The following is a 17,828-nucleotide window of genomic DNA, read 5'->3' as shown; positions in this document are numbered from 1 at the left end:
AGTTTTATATCGTAAGCAACAAGCACTATCTAGGTAAGCACTAGAAAATAAAACCATTTGCCAAAAGAATCACCGTTCTGTGAGAAAGAAACCACGGCACGACAAACAGCGGAACGAGGCTGTGACTGCCATGAGCGGGATTTTTTTGAACCGTGTGGCTAAGCTGTTAAGTGTGCGCTGTGTTTCCTCTTTGTTTCTAATGGTTACTCCTGCAGGTACATCCATTAGGCACACAGACGTGAGTGCTTTGTTTTGAGCTGCGTGTTCTAGAGTAGCCGGAATGCAAACAGATGAGAAATCCGTCGAGTGTTCGGAATATTCCCGTCGAAACCAACCGAGCGAGATGGCTCAGTGGTTAGCACATTGTACTCGCATTCGGGAGGACTACGGTTCAAACCCGAGTCCTGCCACCCTGATTTAGGTTTTTCGTGATCTTCCTAAATCGCTTCAGGCAAATGCCGGTATGGTACGTTTGAAAGGTCACGGCCAATTTCCTTCCCAATCCTTTCCTAATCCGAGCTTGTGGTGCGTCTCTAATGACCTCGTTGTCGACGGGACGTTAAACACTAATCTCCTCCTCCCGTTCAATCCGGATTTCACAGAAAAGATTTTGCTCCATCAGAAATCACTGAGAGAGCCGAATTCTCACCAACTGAAGAAGGCAAAGGAGTTCAACAGAAGCCCACGGAAAAATGCCACTCCTCAGTTGGGTATGATTTGTCTGTGCAGACACCAGGAGAAAAAACCAAGAATATGACACAAATGAAGTTCAGATGCAGATGTACGAACAGGAATAAGCCTATCCAGTATTTATCCACTGCCAAAATACGATCGACCCACAAAAAAGAAGAAAATGGCAAAAAAATCCGAGATATTGTCTCGGTCTCCGAACACAATGCATTGTTAGAAAAACAAGCTAAACCAGACGAAACCAAGATGAGGCAAAATACCAGTAACGAACAACGCAGAATCTTTAGGGCTTATCTGGATTAATCGTGCCGTCACCTCCAGGAACAACCAGATCAAAATTCAAGGAGGAATCTAATGTTTTGAATTGCCCAGGGTGTGGTGAAGTCTACAAGGAGCCTATCACGGAAGACTGGGTTCATGCTCTCAATTGTGCATGAAGAATGCACAGTTGATGTAGGGCGCGGTGAATTTTCTTGTGATTTATGTTAGTGCGTGCTCTTTCATTACACGTCACGTACTCTCACCAGACGATGTCGCTAAGATTACGAACGAGCAGTGTCTTACATATGTTGACGTTTGTTTGTGTTAAAAGTTATGCAGCTGCAAATGATATATGTTGTTCCTAGATAAACCAGCAATACTTTGTTGTAAGAAAAGTTTGTTTCAAACTTCTCATCTACTAGATATGGACAGTTAAATACTAAGCGCGTACTCTCTCCCGACTTCCCTTATGAATGAGTAGTGTCTCTTCTTTGGAAGATGCAATGAACATTGTGTCCACGGGGCGCAGTGGTTAACGCAACACCTTAGTAAGCAGGAGATACTGGTTTTGAGTCCTCGTCTGCCCCACATTTTCTCTCGTCGTCGCTGATTCTACATAAAGTATCGCTGCAACTGATATCACTAGTTTCTTCCCTTCCCTTCCCTTTCCTTCCTTCCCCCTCCCCTTCAATTTACACAATAAAGTTTATTATTATTATTATATTTAAACAATTACATAATTTATTTACATTAGTGCTTAGTGCATCGTTTGAGCATAGCTTCTAAGAAATTGTATCCGTACATATTATGAAAATGGATGTACGGATTTATGTATGTATGTATGTATCTTCTACATCTCTTCCTAAACCTCTGCACCGATTTCAACCGAATTTGGTACACGTACCACTTACTGTCTGAAGAGAGGCGCTGTGGTGGTAAGAACCATGTACCTATTATAGGAGAGGAAGTGAGTTTGAAACTCACGGCGCACGAAACTGCAAATTTTATTCTGCCGTATGTTGAGAATGAGATGATGTAGTGGCTTGCAATAAACTTTACACATAGTTTCAAACAGTTACGAAACTTTTTCTCACTGGCAACCTCCATAAAGCGATGAAAGGAAGAAATACTATCGCTTATTTACATTTTCGCTGTTCATGCAATAAAACTGCCGCGTCTGGCATGACGTTTTAATTTGTTACTTCTTTACCACTAACCACGTTGTGCAGATGGTAGTCACATATACCACTGGATGTACCTGCAAAATTATACTGAGGTGGGATGCCTCCTAATACCTTGTGGGACCTCCTTTTGCCCAGAGTAGTGCAGTAACTCGACGTCGAATGGGCTCAGCAAATCGTTGGGAGTCCCCTGCAGAAATACTGAACCATTCTGACTCTGTAGCCGTCCATAACTGCGAAAGTGTTGCCGGTGCAGAATTTTGTACACGAACTGGCGTCTCTATTACGTCCCATAAAATTGCGATAGATTCATGTCGGGCAATCTGGGGGCCAAATCATTCGCTCGAAATGTCCAGAATATTCTTGAAACCAGTCGAGAATAGTTGTGGCCCAGTGATATGGAGCATTGTGATCCACAAAAATTCCATCGTTGAATGGATGCAAATGGTGTCCAAGTAGCTGAACATAACCATTTCCAGTCAGTGATCAGTTCAGTTTTACCAGAGGGCTCAGTCCATTCCACGTAAACACAGCCCACACGACCCACCAACAACTCCGTGAAAAACTGCCGCATAAAGCACGAATTTTTAATTTGTTACTTCTTCACTACTAACTGTATCCACGACACATTTTGCGGATATTCTTCACCTATACCGTTGAATGTACCTGAAAAATTATAGCGTTGTATGACTCATTATTCAGGAGATATGACGGCATAGAAATTGACATATATTAAAACGAAACTGCAGAATGAAATTCCCTAGGGATTCAGGTGAAATATGTGTACATATATATGCGAAATATGTTAAATACACTACTGGCCATTAAAATTGCTACACCAAGAAGGAATGCAGATTATAAACGGGTATTCATTGGACAAATATATTATACTAGAACTGACATGTGATTACACATTCACGCAACTTGGGTGCATAGATCCTGAGAAATCAGTGCCCAGAACAACATCTCTGGCAGTGATAACGGCCTTGATACGCCTGGGCATTGAGTCAAACAGAGCTTGGATGGCGTGTACAGGTACAGCTGCCCATGCAGCTTCAACACGATACCACAGTTCATCAAGAGTAGTGACTGGCGTATTGTGACGAGCCAGTTGCTCGGCCACCATTGACCAGACGTTTTCAAATGGTGAGAGATCTGGAGAATGTGCTGGCCAGGGCAGCAGTCGAACATTTTCTGTATCCAGAAAGGCCCGTACAGGACCTGCAACATGCAGTCGTGCATTATCCTGCTGAAATGTAGGGTTTCGCAGGGATCGAATGAAGGGTAGAGCCACGGGTCATAATACATCTGAAATGTAACGTCCACAGTTCAAAGTGCCGTCAATGCGAACAAGAGGTGACCGAGATGTGTAACCAGTGGCACCCCATACCACCACGCCGGGTGATAGGCCAGTATGGCGATGACGAATACACGCTTCCAATGTGCGTTCACCACGATGTCGCCAAACACGGATGCTACCATCATGATGCTGTAAACAGAACCTGGATTCATCCGAAAAAATGACGTTTTGTCATTCGTGCACCCAGGTTCGTCGTTGAGTACACCATCTCAGGCGCTCCTGTCTGTGATGCAGCGTCAAGGGTAACCGCAGCCATGGTCTCCGAGCTGATAGTCCATGCTGCTGCAAACGTCGTAGAACTGTTCGTGCTGATTGTTGTTGTCTTGGAAACGTCCCGATCTGCTGACTCAGGGATCTAAACGTGGCTGCACGATCGGTTACAGCCATGCGGATAAGATGCCTGTCATCTCGACTGCTAGTGATACGAGGCCGTTGGGATCCAGCACGGCGTTCCGTATTACCCTCCTGAACCCACCTATTCCATATTATGCTAACAGTCATTGGATCTCGATCAACGCGAGCAGCAATGTCGCGATACGATAAACCGCAATCGCTATAGGTTACAATCCGACTTTTATCAGAGTCGGAAACGTGATGGTACGCTTTTCTCCTCCTTACACGAGGCATCACAACAATGTTTCACCAGGCAACGCCGGTCAACTGCTGTTTGTGTATGAGAAATCGGTTGGCAACTTTCCTCGTGTCAGCACGTTGTAGGTGTCTCCACCGGTGCCAACCTTGTGTGAATGCTCTGAAAAGCTAATCATTTGCATATTATAGCATCTTCTTCCTGTCGGTTAAATTTCGCGTCTGTAGCACGTCATCTTCGTGGTGTAGCAATTTTAATGGCCAGTAGTGTATATGTGAAATGTATATGAAATGTGCGTACACTGACAAAGCGCTGGATAAGAAGCTCCTTTCAAACCCCTGGATAGATTTCAACCAAATTTGGTAGACACATTAATATCTGGAAAAAAATACTGTGGGGGTAAAAGCCAACAACCCCCTATTGGGCTGAGGGTGATAACGAGGAGACAAAAGGGGGAGGAAGAGGTGGACAGGCAGAGAGGGGGAAGGAGGAGATGGATACAGGTGTGAGGGAGGAGAAGCTGGACCCAGTAAGGGGGGAGGGGAAATGGATGGAGGAAGGAAAGAGGAGGGGATGGACAGAGAGAGTTGGAGATGGACTCAGAGAGGGGGGAGAAGGTGATGAAGGGAATGAGAAGTTGATACAGAGGCAAGAGGGTTGCGGGTATGGCCAGAGGGGGGAGGAGCAGATAGAGAGAGGTAGCCGAAGCAGATGGACAGAAAGTGTTAGTAGTAGCCGATGGACAGACCGTGATGGAGGAAGGTAGAGAGAGAGTGGGGGGTTGAGGAAGTTGAGAGAAAGAGGAGGGGGGGGGGAGACGGAGATGCACAGAGAGGAGGGCAGAGGAGACAGACAAAGACGAAGAAGGAGATGGGCTAATGAAATATATACATTCCCGGGCAATGCCAAGCACTCAACTAGTTTCGTATAAATACATAATCAAGAAACTATTTGTCCAAAAAAGAGTTGAGTGATACCCATGTCATACAGTTGTTTTAAGAACTATAATAGCAAGAAACGTTCACAACTTTATAACTTATACGGCATATAATCGAAGTCTGCAATCACCATTATCAACACATCGTTTAACTCTAACGTTATGAGCCTACGTCTGCTAACCGCAGCTATGAGGCCATTCAAGCGGTTGAATACTGACTGCACCCTTCTGTTGTTTCCATCAAAGTTTGGTAAAGTCAGTCTTTGTGCTATTTTTCTTAGTGGAGTATCTCTCCCTTTCTGCTTTGCCTTCCCTCGACTTGTTATAGTTTGTTGGCTGTATCTGTGGATTCTAAAACCGTGTCAAATTTGTTGTTGGCAGCCTGCGAATGGGCGGATTTTCCTGTCTGGAATGTTTCTACAGCAGGTGAGGCCAGAAGTTCATTAAAAATGCAAAGGAGGTCGTGTTGTGGCGCTATAAATGTGGAAATGTGTTTCATAATCTGGGGTGAAATAAAATGGTTTTCCTTTTTTAGGCAGGAAGATGGAAAATAACTCTCTTTTTTTCGAACCCAATTAAAATAGTTTGCACTGACAGATTTGTGTAAGAAGTCAAAACCACGAAAGATGTGAGGCATGTCCATTGTCACCACTAATGTTTATTTCTTCACTGGAAAGGGAATTAATGTAATGTTGTTGTTGTTGTTTGCCAATGACAGAACACTGACACAATACGATTCACTGATGATGCAGCAGTGGGAGCGGAAAGTGAATAGAAATTGAGTTTTGTGCTAAACGCAATGGAATATATTGTAGCTGTGGATTAAGATATGCGCATAAAAAAGAAAGCGTCAAAGTCGGACGTGCTAGAGGACTAAAAGTTGCAGCCTGGAGAGAGAAACTTGATAGGTACACGCAAGACACGGAAGCAAGGAGAAGGCCAAAAGGTCTTTTTTAAGCAGCTAATAGCCAAGAATGTAAAAATAGTGTGTAGGTTTGAAAGTATTAAAATGAGTCTGAAATCTCAAGGAAACTCGCGAAACGAACTACAGTCAGCATAAAGCATCAAAATGTATTTGGGAAGCAAGTGAGGATACTCAGTCAGCTCCTTTTGAACTTAAGCACATCAGGTCACAATTCATTTTTCAGTTTAAAGGATTTTCGATAGTACGATTACGACTCGGCTATGGTGAACTGTATACATTACACTGCATTCAGGTTTTATTTTATGTATTAACATTAATAGGAGGAGGGATATTAGTTTAATTACATTTAGTACTGTAAAAATCACTGCCCCGTTTAATTTAACTATGCAATTAACAGGAACTACGATAGATTGTTTACTAACAGTGTAACATCCCTTTCCGCACCCCTCCCGAGATCAAAATGGTTTAAATGGCTCTGAGCACTATGGGACTTAATATCTGAGGTCATCAGTCCCCTAGAACTTAGAACTACTTAAGCCTAACTAACCCTCACACACATCCATGCCCGAGGCAGGATTCGAACCCGCGAACGTAGCGGTCGCGCAGTTCCAGACTGAAGCTCCTAGAACCGCTTGGCCACCACGGCCGGCCGCCAGAGATCTTTGTCAAAGAAATAGGATGAATGTTTCATCATATTTCTTTGTCAAAGAATTTTGATAGTGTAATATCGGCCTTAGGAATTCACCTTAAAAGTATCGTGTATTAAACGGAGTTTGCATTTATTTTTAGAACCTCTTGCCATTTTCGAGACTATTATACTTAAAAATGTAATCGCTTTTAGTAATTAGAAATGTTGTTTGGAGGTGCCTCATGACTGCTTCCCCTCACCCCTCCCTCCTTAGATCCGTGCCTGGACTAGGTCACCAGAATAACTGACTGAAATTGCGGACAAATGGGGTGAACTTAGCCCCAATAAGGCGCTCTCTAGAGTTAGCAGTGTCACCAATGTTGCATTCAACTCAGCCAGTTAAGAATCGTAAAACCACAGGGAAACAAAAGCAAGAGCCAGTATTCCTATCGACGTCTAAAGATCCAATACTAGCGCATGGGTGAGTATGAACAGTTTGGATAATATATTGGTCATATTCCTACAAATCTTGCTACTACTGCAGTGACGCGGCGTGGAGGAAGTAAGCGACCAGCCTTCCTCTCATATGTTTTGATATTGTTTACGGTGCCCGAATGTTGCTAAAGACGCACAGATTAACAAAAAAAGTCAAACGTCCCATTTCTCGCCACGCTCGTTACATGTGACAAATGGGACTAGAACCTCATTCGTGCACGATTTATTTTCCTGAACGCTACGTAACCTGCCTCTGGCCAACTGAATTCTAAGGTAAAGGACTCAGGTGGCACTTACGTCAGCAACAATTGGAATTCACTGAGTAAAATGAGACGGCTGAGCACCATTGTAAGAGATGGCAGCACGTTAGCCGGGTGTAAACCAGTGGAATAATAAAATTCATCAACGAAATTTTCAAACGATATTGTATAATTTACGTATTACGTATTAGGCAGGAACCAGTGAAGTTCACAAATGTGAATAATAAAAAATTTCTTTCTTTTTTCGGTGTAAAACGCAAAATCCATAGCGTAAAATACTCACTTCCTCCATTTTTGTATGGTGAAAAAGAAAGTACGTGAGCAATATCACATTAAAAAAAAAGTACAAATAGTCTAAAAGAATGTAATTTATACTGTTGGTAAGAGACAATGAATAAGGTACTTGGATGCGTCTGTGGTATGTATTTTAAATTAAATGTGGACCATAAAAGTCCTAGCTAGAACGGCGAAGTTATCATATTATTTTGGAGAAATAAAAAGAAGGAAGATTAGATTCGACGTCCAGTCGACAACGAGATCATTAGAAACGGAAAAGAATAATAGAAAGCTTTTTCATGCTACTAGTAATTAAAAACGAAATTGTTATTTTGATAAAGAATACGATTCTTGTGAATATTTGTGAGCTACCACTTCAATTTCATAATAGATATTGCATACAAACGTGGGTTTGAAAATATTTGCCTCTACCGAGAACCGAACCAGCGACCTCGAAATTAGGAGATTAAAATTCTATGGGCATTCCGTTAATTCGGATGAAATGTCCAGTGAACGAATAAATTCGACAGTACGATCTAGACGGGAGTTCGATGACTGCTACAGAGTAGACTTGCAGTTTATTGGTAATACATTTAATGACCGAAATTTAGCACACTGATGGCCACCAAACTCCTCAGACACCAACATTATTGAGCAAATCTGGGATGCCTTGCAACGTGCTGTTCAGATGAGATCTCCACCCCCTCCTACTCTTACGGATTTATGGACAGCCCTGCAGTATTCATACTGCCAGTTCCCTCCAGCACTACGTCAGACATTAGTGGAGTCCATGCCACGTCGTGTTGCGGTACTTCTGCGTGCTGGCGGGGGTCCTATACGATATTGGGCAGGTGTATCAGTTTCTTTGGCTCTTCAGTGTATCAAAATCGTTGATATTCCTTGGAGCCGCGTACTGCGCAGCAGCCTCTTTCTGCACTTAACGATGACGTCAAGCGTAACGCTACCGTTCTGGTTACCACACGAACCCTATAATGAATGCCCCAGTAAATAAATAGAACACCACAGCAGAACGCGCTCCGTAATTAACCTTCATATATTACAAAGATAGTTCTAACCCCCGCAATTACCGTTCTGTTTAACTTTAGCAAAACGCACAACTATGAATGCTTGTTCACTTGTATATAAAACTAGTACGGGAATTTCCCATTAGTTAGATTTTTTTTAAAATTCTTACCACCATAGTAGCGGAAAGTTTCGTACTTTCTCAAGTGGATGATAATATTGATTAACGTATCAAAACGTCATTTCTTATTTCCACTTGCCCACTGTAATAAGTACTACTTGATTTTAAATTATGTGTTGGAAATTCTACGTTCTTTTACTCATTCCAATCTAACGGCAGCAGAAACGCCACGAAGTCCGAGGCAGGTGAAAACAAATGTTGTCACAGCTGAGGAATCCGAGAATAGATGTATCGGTGCCAAAATACAAGTCGTGTGGGCAGGCGTGACTCGGGTTCTTTGACCGGCCGGGATGGCGCGCTATGGCAGGCAATAAAGATCACGACGCGAACACGCTTCGCAGCAGGCCGACGGGCGGGCAGAGGGAGTTACGACACGCTCTCCCGGCCGTGGCGGTTGCCCCATGTTGATGCATTGCCCAGATTTGTCCGTAAGGCACCCGCTAAACGAGGTTCTTAATCATGCACTAAAAATTACGACCTCTTTGACAATAAGATATTTTTCACTTTGTCTTAGATGTATCGACAGAGTGATCAACAAAGGACGCCCTGATTTTAAAATTAAATAACATGAAAACAGACATCATTAGAGGACTGCAAAAACGATGATTTTATAATGAAAGAAGTACCTGAAGAAGCGAAACACCCCCTTAGAAAATTTTATAAATGACAGCGCTGGAAACCCTCTACGGTATTTGATTTTCAAACAGCTGAGCAAAACTGAACGTACTCAGACATTTCTCTCTTTACTTATTCTGATCATCACTAAACTGACACACAATATTTTTCTTGGCGTAACGAAATCTGACTTTCAATAATCTCTACAAAAGAATGGTCCTGACTAACAATAACCTATACCTTTCATGAATCACTTACCTCACAAAAATCTTCGTTACTCAAACTACTGCAATATAGCGAGCGCCAATACTGCCAGCTAAATAATATATTCTTACTACTGAAGGCACTAACTACTGATAGGCATAGTTAGCAAATGAAAGATTTTGATGGAGAACAAACAGTGTATTTACCTTAATAGTGTTCAAAAGTCATAATATATATATTGTCACAGCTGAGGAATCCGAGAATAGACGTATCGGTGCCAAAATACAAGTCGTGTGGGCAGGCGTGACTCGGGTTCTTGAAAATCTATTAAATTGTGAGGAGCCTAATGACATGTTACAATTTCAAAAACCACAACATGAAAATCCACCGTCGGAAACACCTACAGTAGAAGAAATAGAAAAGATTATCAAAGCATTGAAGAATAACAAAGCGCCAGGTGAGGATGGGATAGTGGCAGAAATGTGGAAACTAGGGGGCTTATCCGCATGTCAAAAAATTCACAAAGTAATTAAAGACATTTGGACAAAAGGAATCATACCCAGTGACTGGAAACAAGCATTGATCCACCCTCTCCATAAAAAAGGAGATAAAACAGACACCAACAACTACAGGGGCATATCCTTGTAACCAGTGACATACAAAATACTTTCTAAAGCACTTTTAAATAGAATAGAGGAACAAGCAGGACCTAATAAAGGAGATTATCAAGCAGGATTTAGAAAAGGCAGATCATGTGCAGAACAGATTCTTAATTTAAAAACAATTTTGAGAGTGAGAGCTATACAAAATAAAAATACAGTAGTTACTTTCGTAGACTTCAAGAAGGCCTACGACTCAGTTGACAGACAAACACTATTCCAGATACTTTATGAATCAGAGATAGATGAAAACACCAGAAGACTTGTTGAACAAACGCTCACAGATACAACATCAAGAATTAAGTTTCAAGGCGAAATTTCTGAACCATTCAAAATCAAAATAGGAGTTCGACAAGGTGACGGACTGTCCCCAATTCTCTTTAACTTGGTTTTAGATAAAGTAGTAAAAACATGGGAAAACACATTGAAAAACAGAGGCACAAAGGGTATAAGCATGGGCCAAGGAAAGAACAAATTTGAAGTAAAATGTTTAGCCTTTGCGGATGATATGGCATTGATAACTGAAAACCGAACAGAGGCAACAGTTATGCTTGATATGTTACACGAGATTGCTGAAATGACTGGGCTAAAAATATCCTACGAAAAAACCGAGTATATAGAACACAAACATAATACAGAAAAGTTTATGAAAACAAAGTATGGAAAAATTAAAAGAGTTGATAGATTCAAATACCTGGGGGAGTGGATCCAAGCGAATGGACTGGGTAACACAACAAATAAATAAAGAATAAAAAAGTTGGAATTTGCATATAAATTAACACAAAACTACTACAATAAGAAATCAATATCCATACAAGCAAAGATTAAACATTATAATTCAGTTATTAGAACACAAGCAACATATGGATCAGAGTGCCTAACATTGAATAAGAAAGGCGAATTAAGAGAACTAGAAAAAAGAGAGAGAAAAATATTAAGAAAAATTCTAGGTCCTGAGAAAAACAAGGAAAATAGATGGATTAAAAGGAGAAATGAAGACCTATACAAAAATACAGAAAAGATCACAGATACAATGAGGAAGAGACGGCTAAAATTTTATGGACATTTAAAAAGAATGGAAGAACCACGGATTACAAAGAAAATATTTAATTACGTTAGTAAGCTGAAAAAAACTGTAGGATGGATAGAATCAGTAAAGAAAGACGCCAACAAAATAGGTTTTACAGAAGAAATAATACGTGACAGGAATAACTTTAGGCTACTTATAGAAAACGCAAACTATGAAGAAGATGCGCCAAAACCTCGACCCAAGAGAGTGTGGACAGATGAGCAGAGACGGGCAGTTGGCGAGAAAATGAAGAAGTACTGGGAAGAAAGGAAGAAAAAGAAACACCATAAGTCTTAAGTTGTATGCGGTCCATAGCTGGCTAAATTCATATATATATATATATATATATATATATATATATATATATATATATATATATATATATATATATATATATATTAGTTCAACGCAACGTCGAAACTAGTAGTGAAGTAAATATAAAATCTTAAGTACAGTTGGAGGAAATTCATTTTTAATAAAAATTATACCAGCTGCGTCCCACCTTCAGCCAGTTTAAATATGGATGTACGAAGAAAAAAAAACCTCGCTGAATCCGGTCCATGACATGGTCGTGCTCTCTCGCGACCACATCCTTCCGTCGGACAGTGCATGTGTGTCGCCAGCGGTCGGGCGAGTACTGGCTGTCCGGCCCTCACTGCTGCTCCGTCCCAACTCAACTCCCTCGACACACGACGACCCGGACATACTAGAGGCCGCTCCAAAGATGGTACCACAGTACGCGCTATCGATAAGCGCTGATGCTGCCACTCACGGACAGACAAGGCGAGCAAACGTAGTGGCGCCAGTGAACACACTAAGAAAACGAGATGCCACTATCGCTATTACAAGATGCCAAGCTATGAACGGCATCAACGCGGGCCGCACACGGCTCACATTGGACGTGCCTCATTTTTCTGAGATCGCAGATGTATTCGGATTTGCACTAATATTTGACTGTGAGTTATTGTCGAATCTCAAAGAGCTGTAACTTTGGCATATTTAAGATTCTCTAAGACTCTCTTGGGTCATCTCTGTACGAAGGCCATGCGAGTAACAGCCGTCCAGATTCCCAGCTTGGGGATTCCCTTCATATCCGGCGATGCTGCTAGTCCTTTTGTACGTGGATTCGCTCGTAATTTCCTTTTTCTGACAGACGCACGTGCAGATCGTTCGCTCTCAAATCTCTACCATCTCTCTCCCCATATCCACCACTGCTGGCGGCTTACCTCCAACTGCACAACGCTACGCGCTGATCACATCCAACTGCCCAACACTACAATAGCAAATATTCCAACAATGCAAACCAGCCACAGACTGCACACAGCATAGTCAGTGATTTTCATACAGAGCGCTACGTGGCGTTACCAACATAAAAACCTAAACAGCCTACTTACAGAAGTTTCGAAGTAGTAGTTACAAAGTCATGTGGTCATATCTGTACCCACTGTACGATAAAGAGCTAACTTTCTGATTCTGATCCCCACAAAGGTTGGTAACGAAGGACGCTTCCAACTGAATGGACCCGTGAATCAACAAAAGTGCGACTTTGGAGTTCTGAAAATCCCACTTTGTGTCAAGCGAAGCAACATTATTTGACCGAAGTCACTGTTTGGGTTGCGGTGTGCATCAGGGTCATTATTGGCCCTTTTTGGTTACCGTGCCTCAATCGGTAAAAATGGATCCCTTACAGGATCGCATTGTTATCCGTCTGTCTGAGTCTCCGACTGTTAAAAAAACTTTTCCTCACAAAAGGATAGAGTTTTAAATTTGAAATTTATGTCGCATACGTCTACGGTTCGTTGGCCGTGTAAAAAGTTTAAGGTAAGACAATACAGTCGAAAGACACCGCAGTTTATTTCACATATTTAGATACTCGCTAACTCACTCATAAAAACCCATAGAGTACTTCCCGCTGATGTATCTTCGTGTAATTTGTCAAGAACCTAGGTTTTACAATACAAGTAAAGGAAAAACTCCGAAAATTATTAATTTGTTATTATACTACACGAAAAAAAACGTTCTCAAATGTGTTGGAATTCCCAGGACTGATATATTACCAGTATAGATATGGATAAGAGACAAAAATAGTCGCTATTCTTGATTCCCGGAATGGATGAGCTATCTATATACATAATTAATTTTGTACGACAGAGCGAGGTGGCGCAGTGGTTAGCGCACCTGACTCGCATTCGGGAGTACGACGCTAACCCGCGTACGGCAATCCTGATTTCAGTTTTCCATGATTTACCTGTATCAATTCAGGCAAATGCTGGAGTGGTTCCTTTGAAAGGGCACGGCCGATTTCCTTGCCCATCCTTACTTAATCTGATGGGATCGATGACGTCGCTGTTTGGTCCCTCTCGCCCAAAGCAACCAACCAACAATTTTGTACGGAGCCCTCAGTGCGCAAGTCCTAATCGCATTGGAACAGTTTCTAGCCACAGAGCAAGTGTCGGTAGCACCGTGTGTTTCATGCAAGATTGGGCCCGATCACATCGCGCCGAACAGACATTTCGCTTTCTTGATGATTTCTTCGGGAATAGAGTCATCACGCTGGACTGTCCTCAATTTGCTGAAGAGAACTTGGATTGAGTTCTATTGTACCTCAATCAGACTCCTTGTGATTGAATTTGTGGAGCACACTGAAAGACACTGTCTATCGAGACCACCCTATCACGCTAGACGAACATCAGCCGTCGACCTTTGTGGTATTTGAATCCGTTTCTGTTGAGACACAGCAGGCTGCGATGGCAAATTTCACTGTTCGACTGGGTCACCTCTCTACTGTGAAGGGTACACATTCCGAAAACACTGTCATCTGATTGCAAAAACTGCTTGTACAGGACAAGTTTGTTTATGCTTGCTGATGCGAGCTGCATAGCGTACAGTGTCAACTGTTAGCAGCTTTTGTAACTAGTATTTCGAAACTTCTGAATAAAATTGTTACAGCTTTCACAATAAGCATAAACGACATATTCTAACAATCTTTGTTTTCATGGTTTTTGGTCTTAAAAGCAGTGAGTCTTCCGTTGGACACACTGTACATGGCAATGGGACTGTTTGGAATCTGCAATTGCCTTACATTTTTAAAAAAAGAAACATAGTCTTTTTATTTATTTTTACGATACCAGCTGGAACGTAGCGTTTCTGCAGCATTCTGGCAGCCTCTGGTGCCCAGATGTTACTGTTTTACATCTACAGCTACACAACACAAGCCAATCCATGAAGTGTGACGGAGGTTACGTCTGGTGTCACTGCATTATTTTCCCCCATTCCTATTGCGCAGAAAGCACCACTGTCTTTACACCTGGATATGAGCTCTAATTAATTCTCTGATTTTCTTATGGCGGTCGTTCCTCGTCTAGGAACGTACGCTCTCGACATTACAGCAGGAGACCTCTCCGTAATGCACTTTGATCCTCTTGTGGCATCTGCCACAGGAGTTTCCACAGCATCACCATAACGCTTTCCCGGATGCTAAATGAACCTGTTACGAAGCCCACCGATTTTTGTTGCCTGTTCTCTATCTCTTCTACTAATACCACGTGGTAAGGATCCCAGATTAATAAGCAATACTCAAAATAGTCGAATTAAATCAGGTGGTGCTGAGGGAATTAGATTAGGAAATAAGACACTTAGTAGATGAATTTTACTATTTGGGCAGCAAAATAACTGAAGATGGTCAAAGGAGTGAGGATATAAAATGTAGATTCACAATGGCAAGAAAAGCATTTATGAAGAAGAGGAATTTGTTAACAACGAGTATAGATGTAAGTGTTAAGAAATATTTTCTGAAAGTATGTGTGTGGAGTGTAGCCATGTATGGAAGTGAAAAGAAGTTTAGACAGGAAGAGAATAGAAGCTTTTGATATCTAGTGCTACAGAAGAATGATGAAGATTAGATGGGTAGATCACGTAACTGATGAGAAAGTACTGAATACAATTGGGAAGAAGAGAAATTTGTGGCACAACCTGGGTAGAAGAATGGATCGGTTGGTAGGACACATTCTGAGCCACCATGGGATCACCAATTTAGTAGTAGAAGGAAGCGGTGGAGGGGGGAGAGGAGGGGGGGTAAAACTCGTGGAGGGAGACCAAGACATGAATACAGTAAGCAGATTCAAAAGGATGAAGGTTGCAGTAGTTACGCGGAGGTGAGGAGGCTTGCACAGGATAGAACAGCATGGAGAGCTGCTTCAAATCAGTATTTGGACTGAAGACCACGACAACAACATTGAAAATTGATCAAAGGAACGCTTTGTAATCCCCTCCTTTTGTATATGATTTTTTTTCCCTTACGATACTTCCGTAATCTCAGCGTCGTCTCTGCCTTTTCTACAATTGCAGTAGCGTGCAAAACTAATGGCGAAATTAATTTTCGTATGGCATGTCACCCACAAGTAACATAGCTCAATAAAACTTGGCCCATACATAGAAAGAACTGATACAGTACAGAGCGGAAGATAACTGAAATAAATACGCAATGGGACAAACAGAACTGACATTGTTGTTCAAAGACAACAATAATATTCAAGTCACCGCGATTGATGATGGTGCCTTGCAAAATGGTTCAAATGGCTCTGAGCACTATGGGACTCAACTGCTGAGGTCATTAGTCCCCTAGAACTTAGAACTAGTTAAACCTAACTAACCTAAGGACATCACAAACATCCATGCCCGAGGCAGGATTCGAACCTGCGACCGTAGCGGTCTTGCGGTTCCAGACTGCAGCGCCTTTAACCGCACGGCCACTTCGGCCGGCGGTGCCTTGCACACTACGAAAGTCGGGGCACGGTTCTTCATAGGGCACGTGATCGCCACGGACGAGAACGCATGCTGTGCGGCTTTCTCCCATGCTGACCACAAGGTTGGTCAGGAGTTCTTTCGCAGGACATTCCATGCCTCCGCCAGTGCGGTGGAAAACTGCTGGATAATTATTGGTGCATGAGGACGTGTTGCAATAACGTCTCGCCAACGCATCTCACACGTGCTCGGGTGAACGTGGAGGCCAGTCCTTTCGCCTTAGAGTTACAGGTTTTCTATTGTGAAGAAATTACGTAAGAGATTTATGTTGATACTTTCAGTTCTGTCAATTAACAATTTTTTCTACGTGCAGTAAAAATACTACAATATTACATGTGATTTTTTCTTGGCTGTTGTGTGTATTATATGAATATCTTGTTTCATATTATGGAATTGATGACTAGTGACTTCGGCTGTGGTCGATTTTTGAGAAATAATTTGTGTGATGGGCACTAATGCTTCCACTTCAGCGCTTATGAAAAAATCTTCTTATTCAATCTACATAGAGTATTACAGCTAAAACAATTTTCTTTGTGAATGATTTTGATTATTTATCTGTCTGTGTGTGTGTACGCTGTGCAAGAGTATGTGCGCCAGTTTGTTGTGACTTTGAGTTTTAACGCAGACATGGAAACGAACGCGCGCGATTGTTTGTTTGTGTGTGTGTGTGTGTTCTTCTTTTCCAAGTATTTAGAAGTATTGGTGCACTTGCCGCGCAGTATACAGGGTGGTCCATTGATCGTGACCGGGCCAAATATCTTACGAAATAAGCGTCAAACGAAAAAACTACGGGGAAATCCAGATGGCGCTATGGTTGGCCCACTAGATGGCGCTGCGATGCGTTTTTTTTAATAGTAACCTTCATTTTTATTACATATTCGTAGAGTACGTAAAGAAATATGAATGTTTGAGTTGGACAACTTTTTTCGCTTTGTGGTAGATGGCGCTGTAATAGTCACAAACACATGGCTCACAATTTTAGACGAACAGTTGGTAACAGGTAGGTTTTTTAAATTAAAATACAGATCTTAGGTACGTTTGAACATTTTATTTCGGTTGTTCCAATGTGATACATGTACAGTACCTTTGTGAACTTACCATTCCTGAGAACGCATGCTGTTAGAGCGTGATTACCTGTAAATACCACATTAATGCAATAAATGCTCAAAATGATGTCCATCAACCTCAATTCATTTGGCAATACGTGTAACGACATTCCTCTCATCAGCGAGTAGTTCGCCTCCATAATGTTCGCACATGCATTGACTACGCGCTGACGCATGTTGTCAGGCGCTGTCGGTGGATCACGATGGCAAATATCCTTCAACTTTCCCCACAGAAAGAAATCCGGGGACGTCAGAGCCGATAAACGTGCGGGCCATGGTATGGTGCTTCGACGACCAATCCACCTGTCATGAAATATGCTATTCAATATCGCTTCAACCGCACGCGAGCTATGTGCCGGAACATCCATCATGCTGGAAGTACATCGCCATTCTGTCATGCAGTGAACGAGTTTCGTTCTTTGTAGTTTTTTCATTTGCTGCTTATTTCGTGGGATATTTGGCCCGGTCACTATCAATGGACGACTCTGTATGTGGAATATTGTGCTGCGCGTCGGAAGTATGTACAACGAATCAACACTACCTAAGCTGTGATTTAAACTACGAAA

The 17,828-nt window shown here is 42.0% G+C and overlaps 1 protein-coding gene across 1 annotated transcript in view; it reads right to left on the bottom strand.

The window, feature by feature from the left end:
• LOC126237212 (long-chain-fatty-acid--CoA ligase 1) overlaps window positions 1–17,828 on the bottom strand; it is a 694,263-nt gene that overhangs the window by 283,700 nt on the left and 392,735 nt on the right. The gene's annotated exons all lie outside the window — the stretch shown is intronic.

This window comes from Schistocerca nitens, chromosome 2 (genome assembly GCF_023898315.1).
Source record: "Schistocerca nitens isolate TAMUIC-IGC-003100 chromosome 2, iqSchNite1.1, whole genome shotgun sequence".
In the NCBI taxonomy this organism is placed as follows: domain Eukaryota; kingdom Metazoa; phylum Arthropoda; class Insecta; order Orthoptera; family Acrididae; genus Schistocerca; species Schistocerca nitens.
This window is presented reverse-complemented; position numbering and strand designations above follow the sequence as displayed.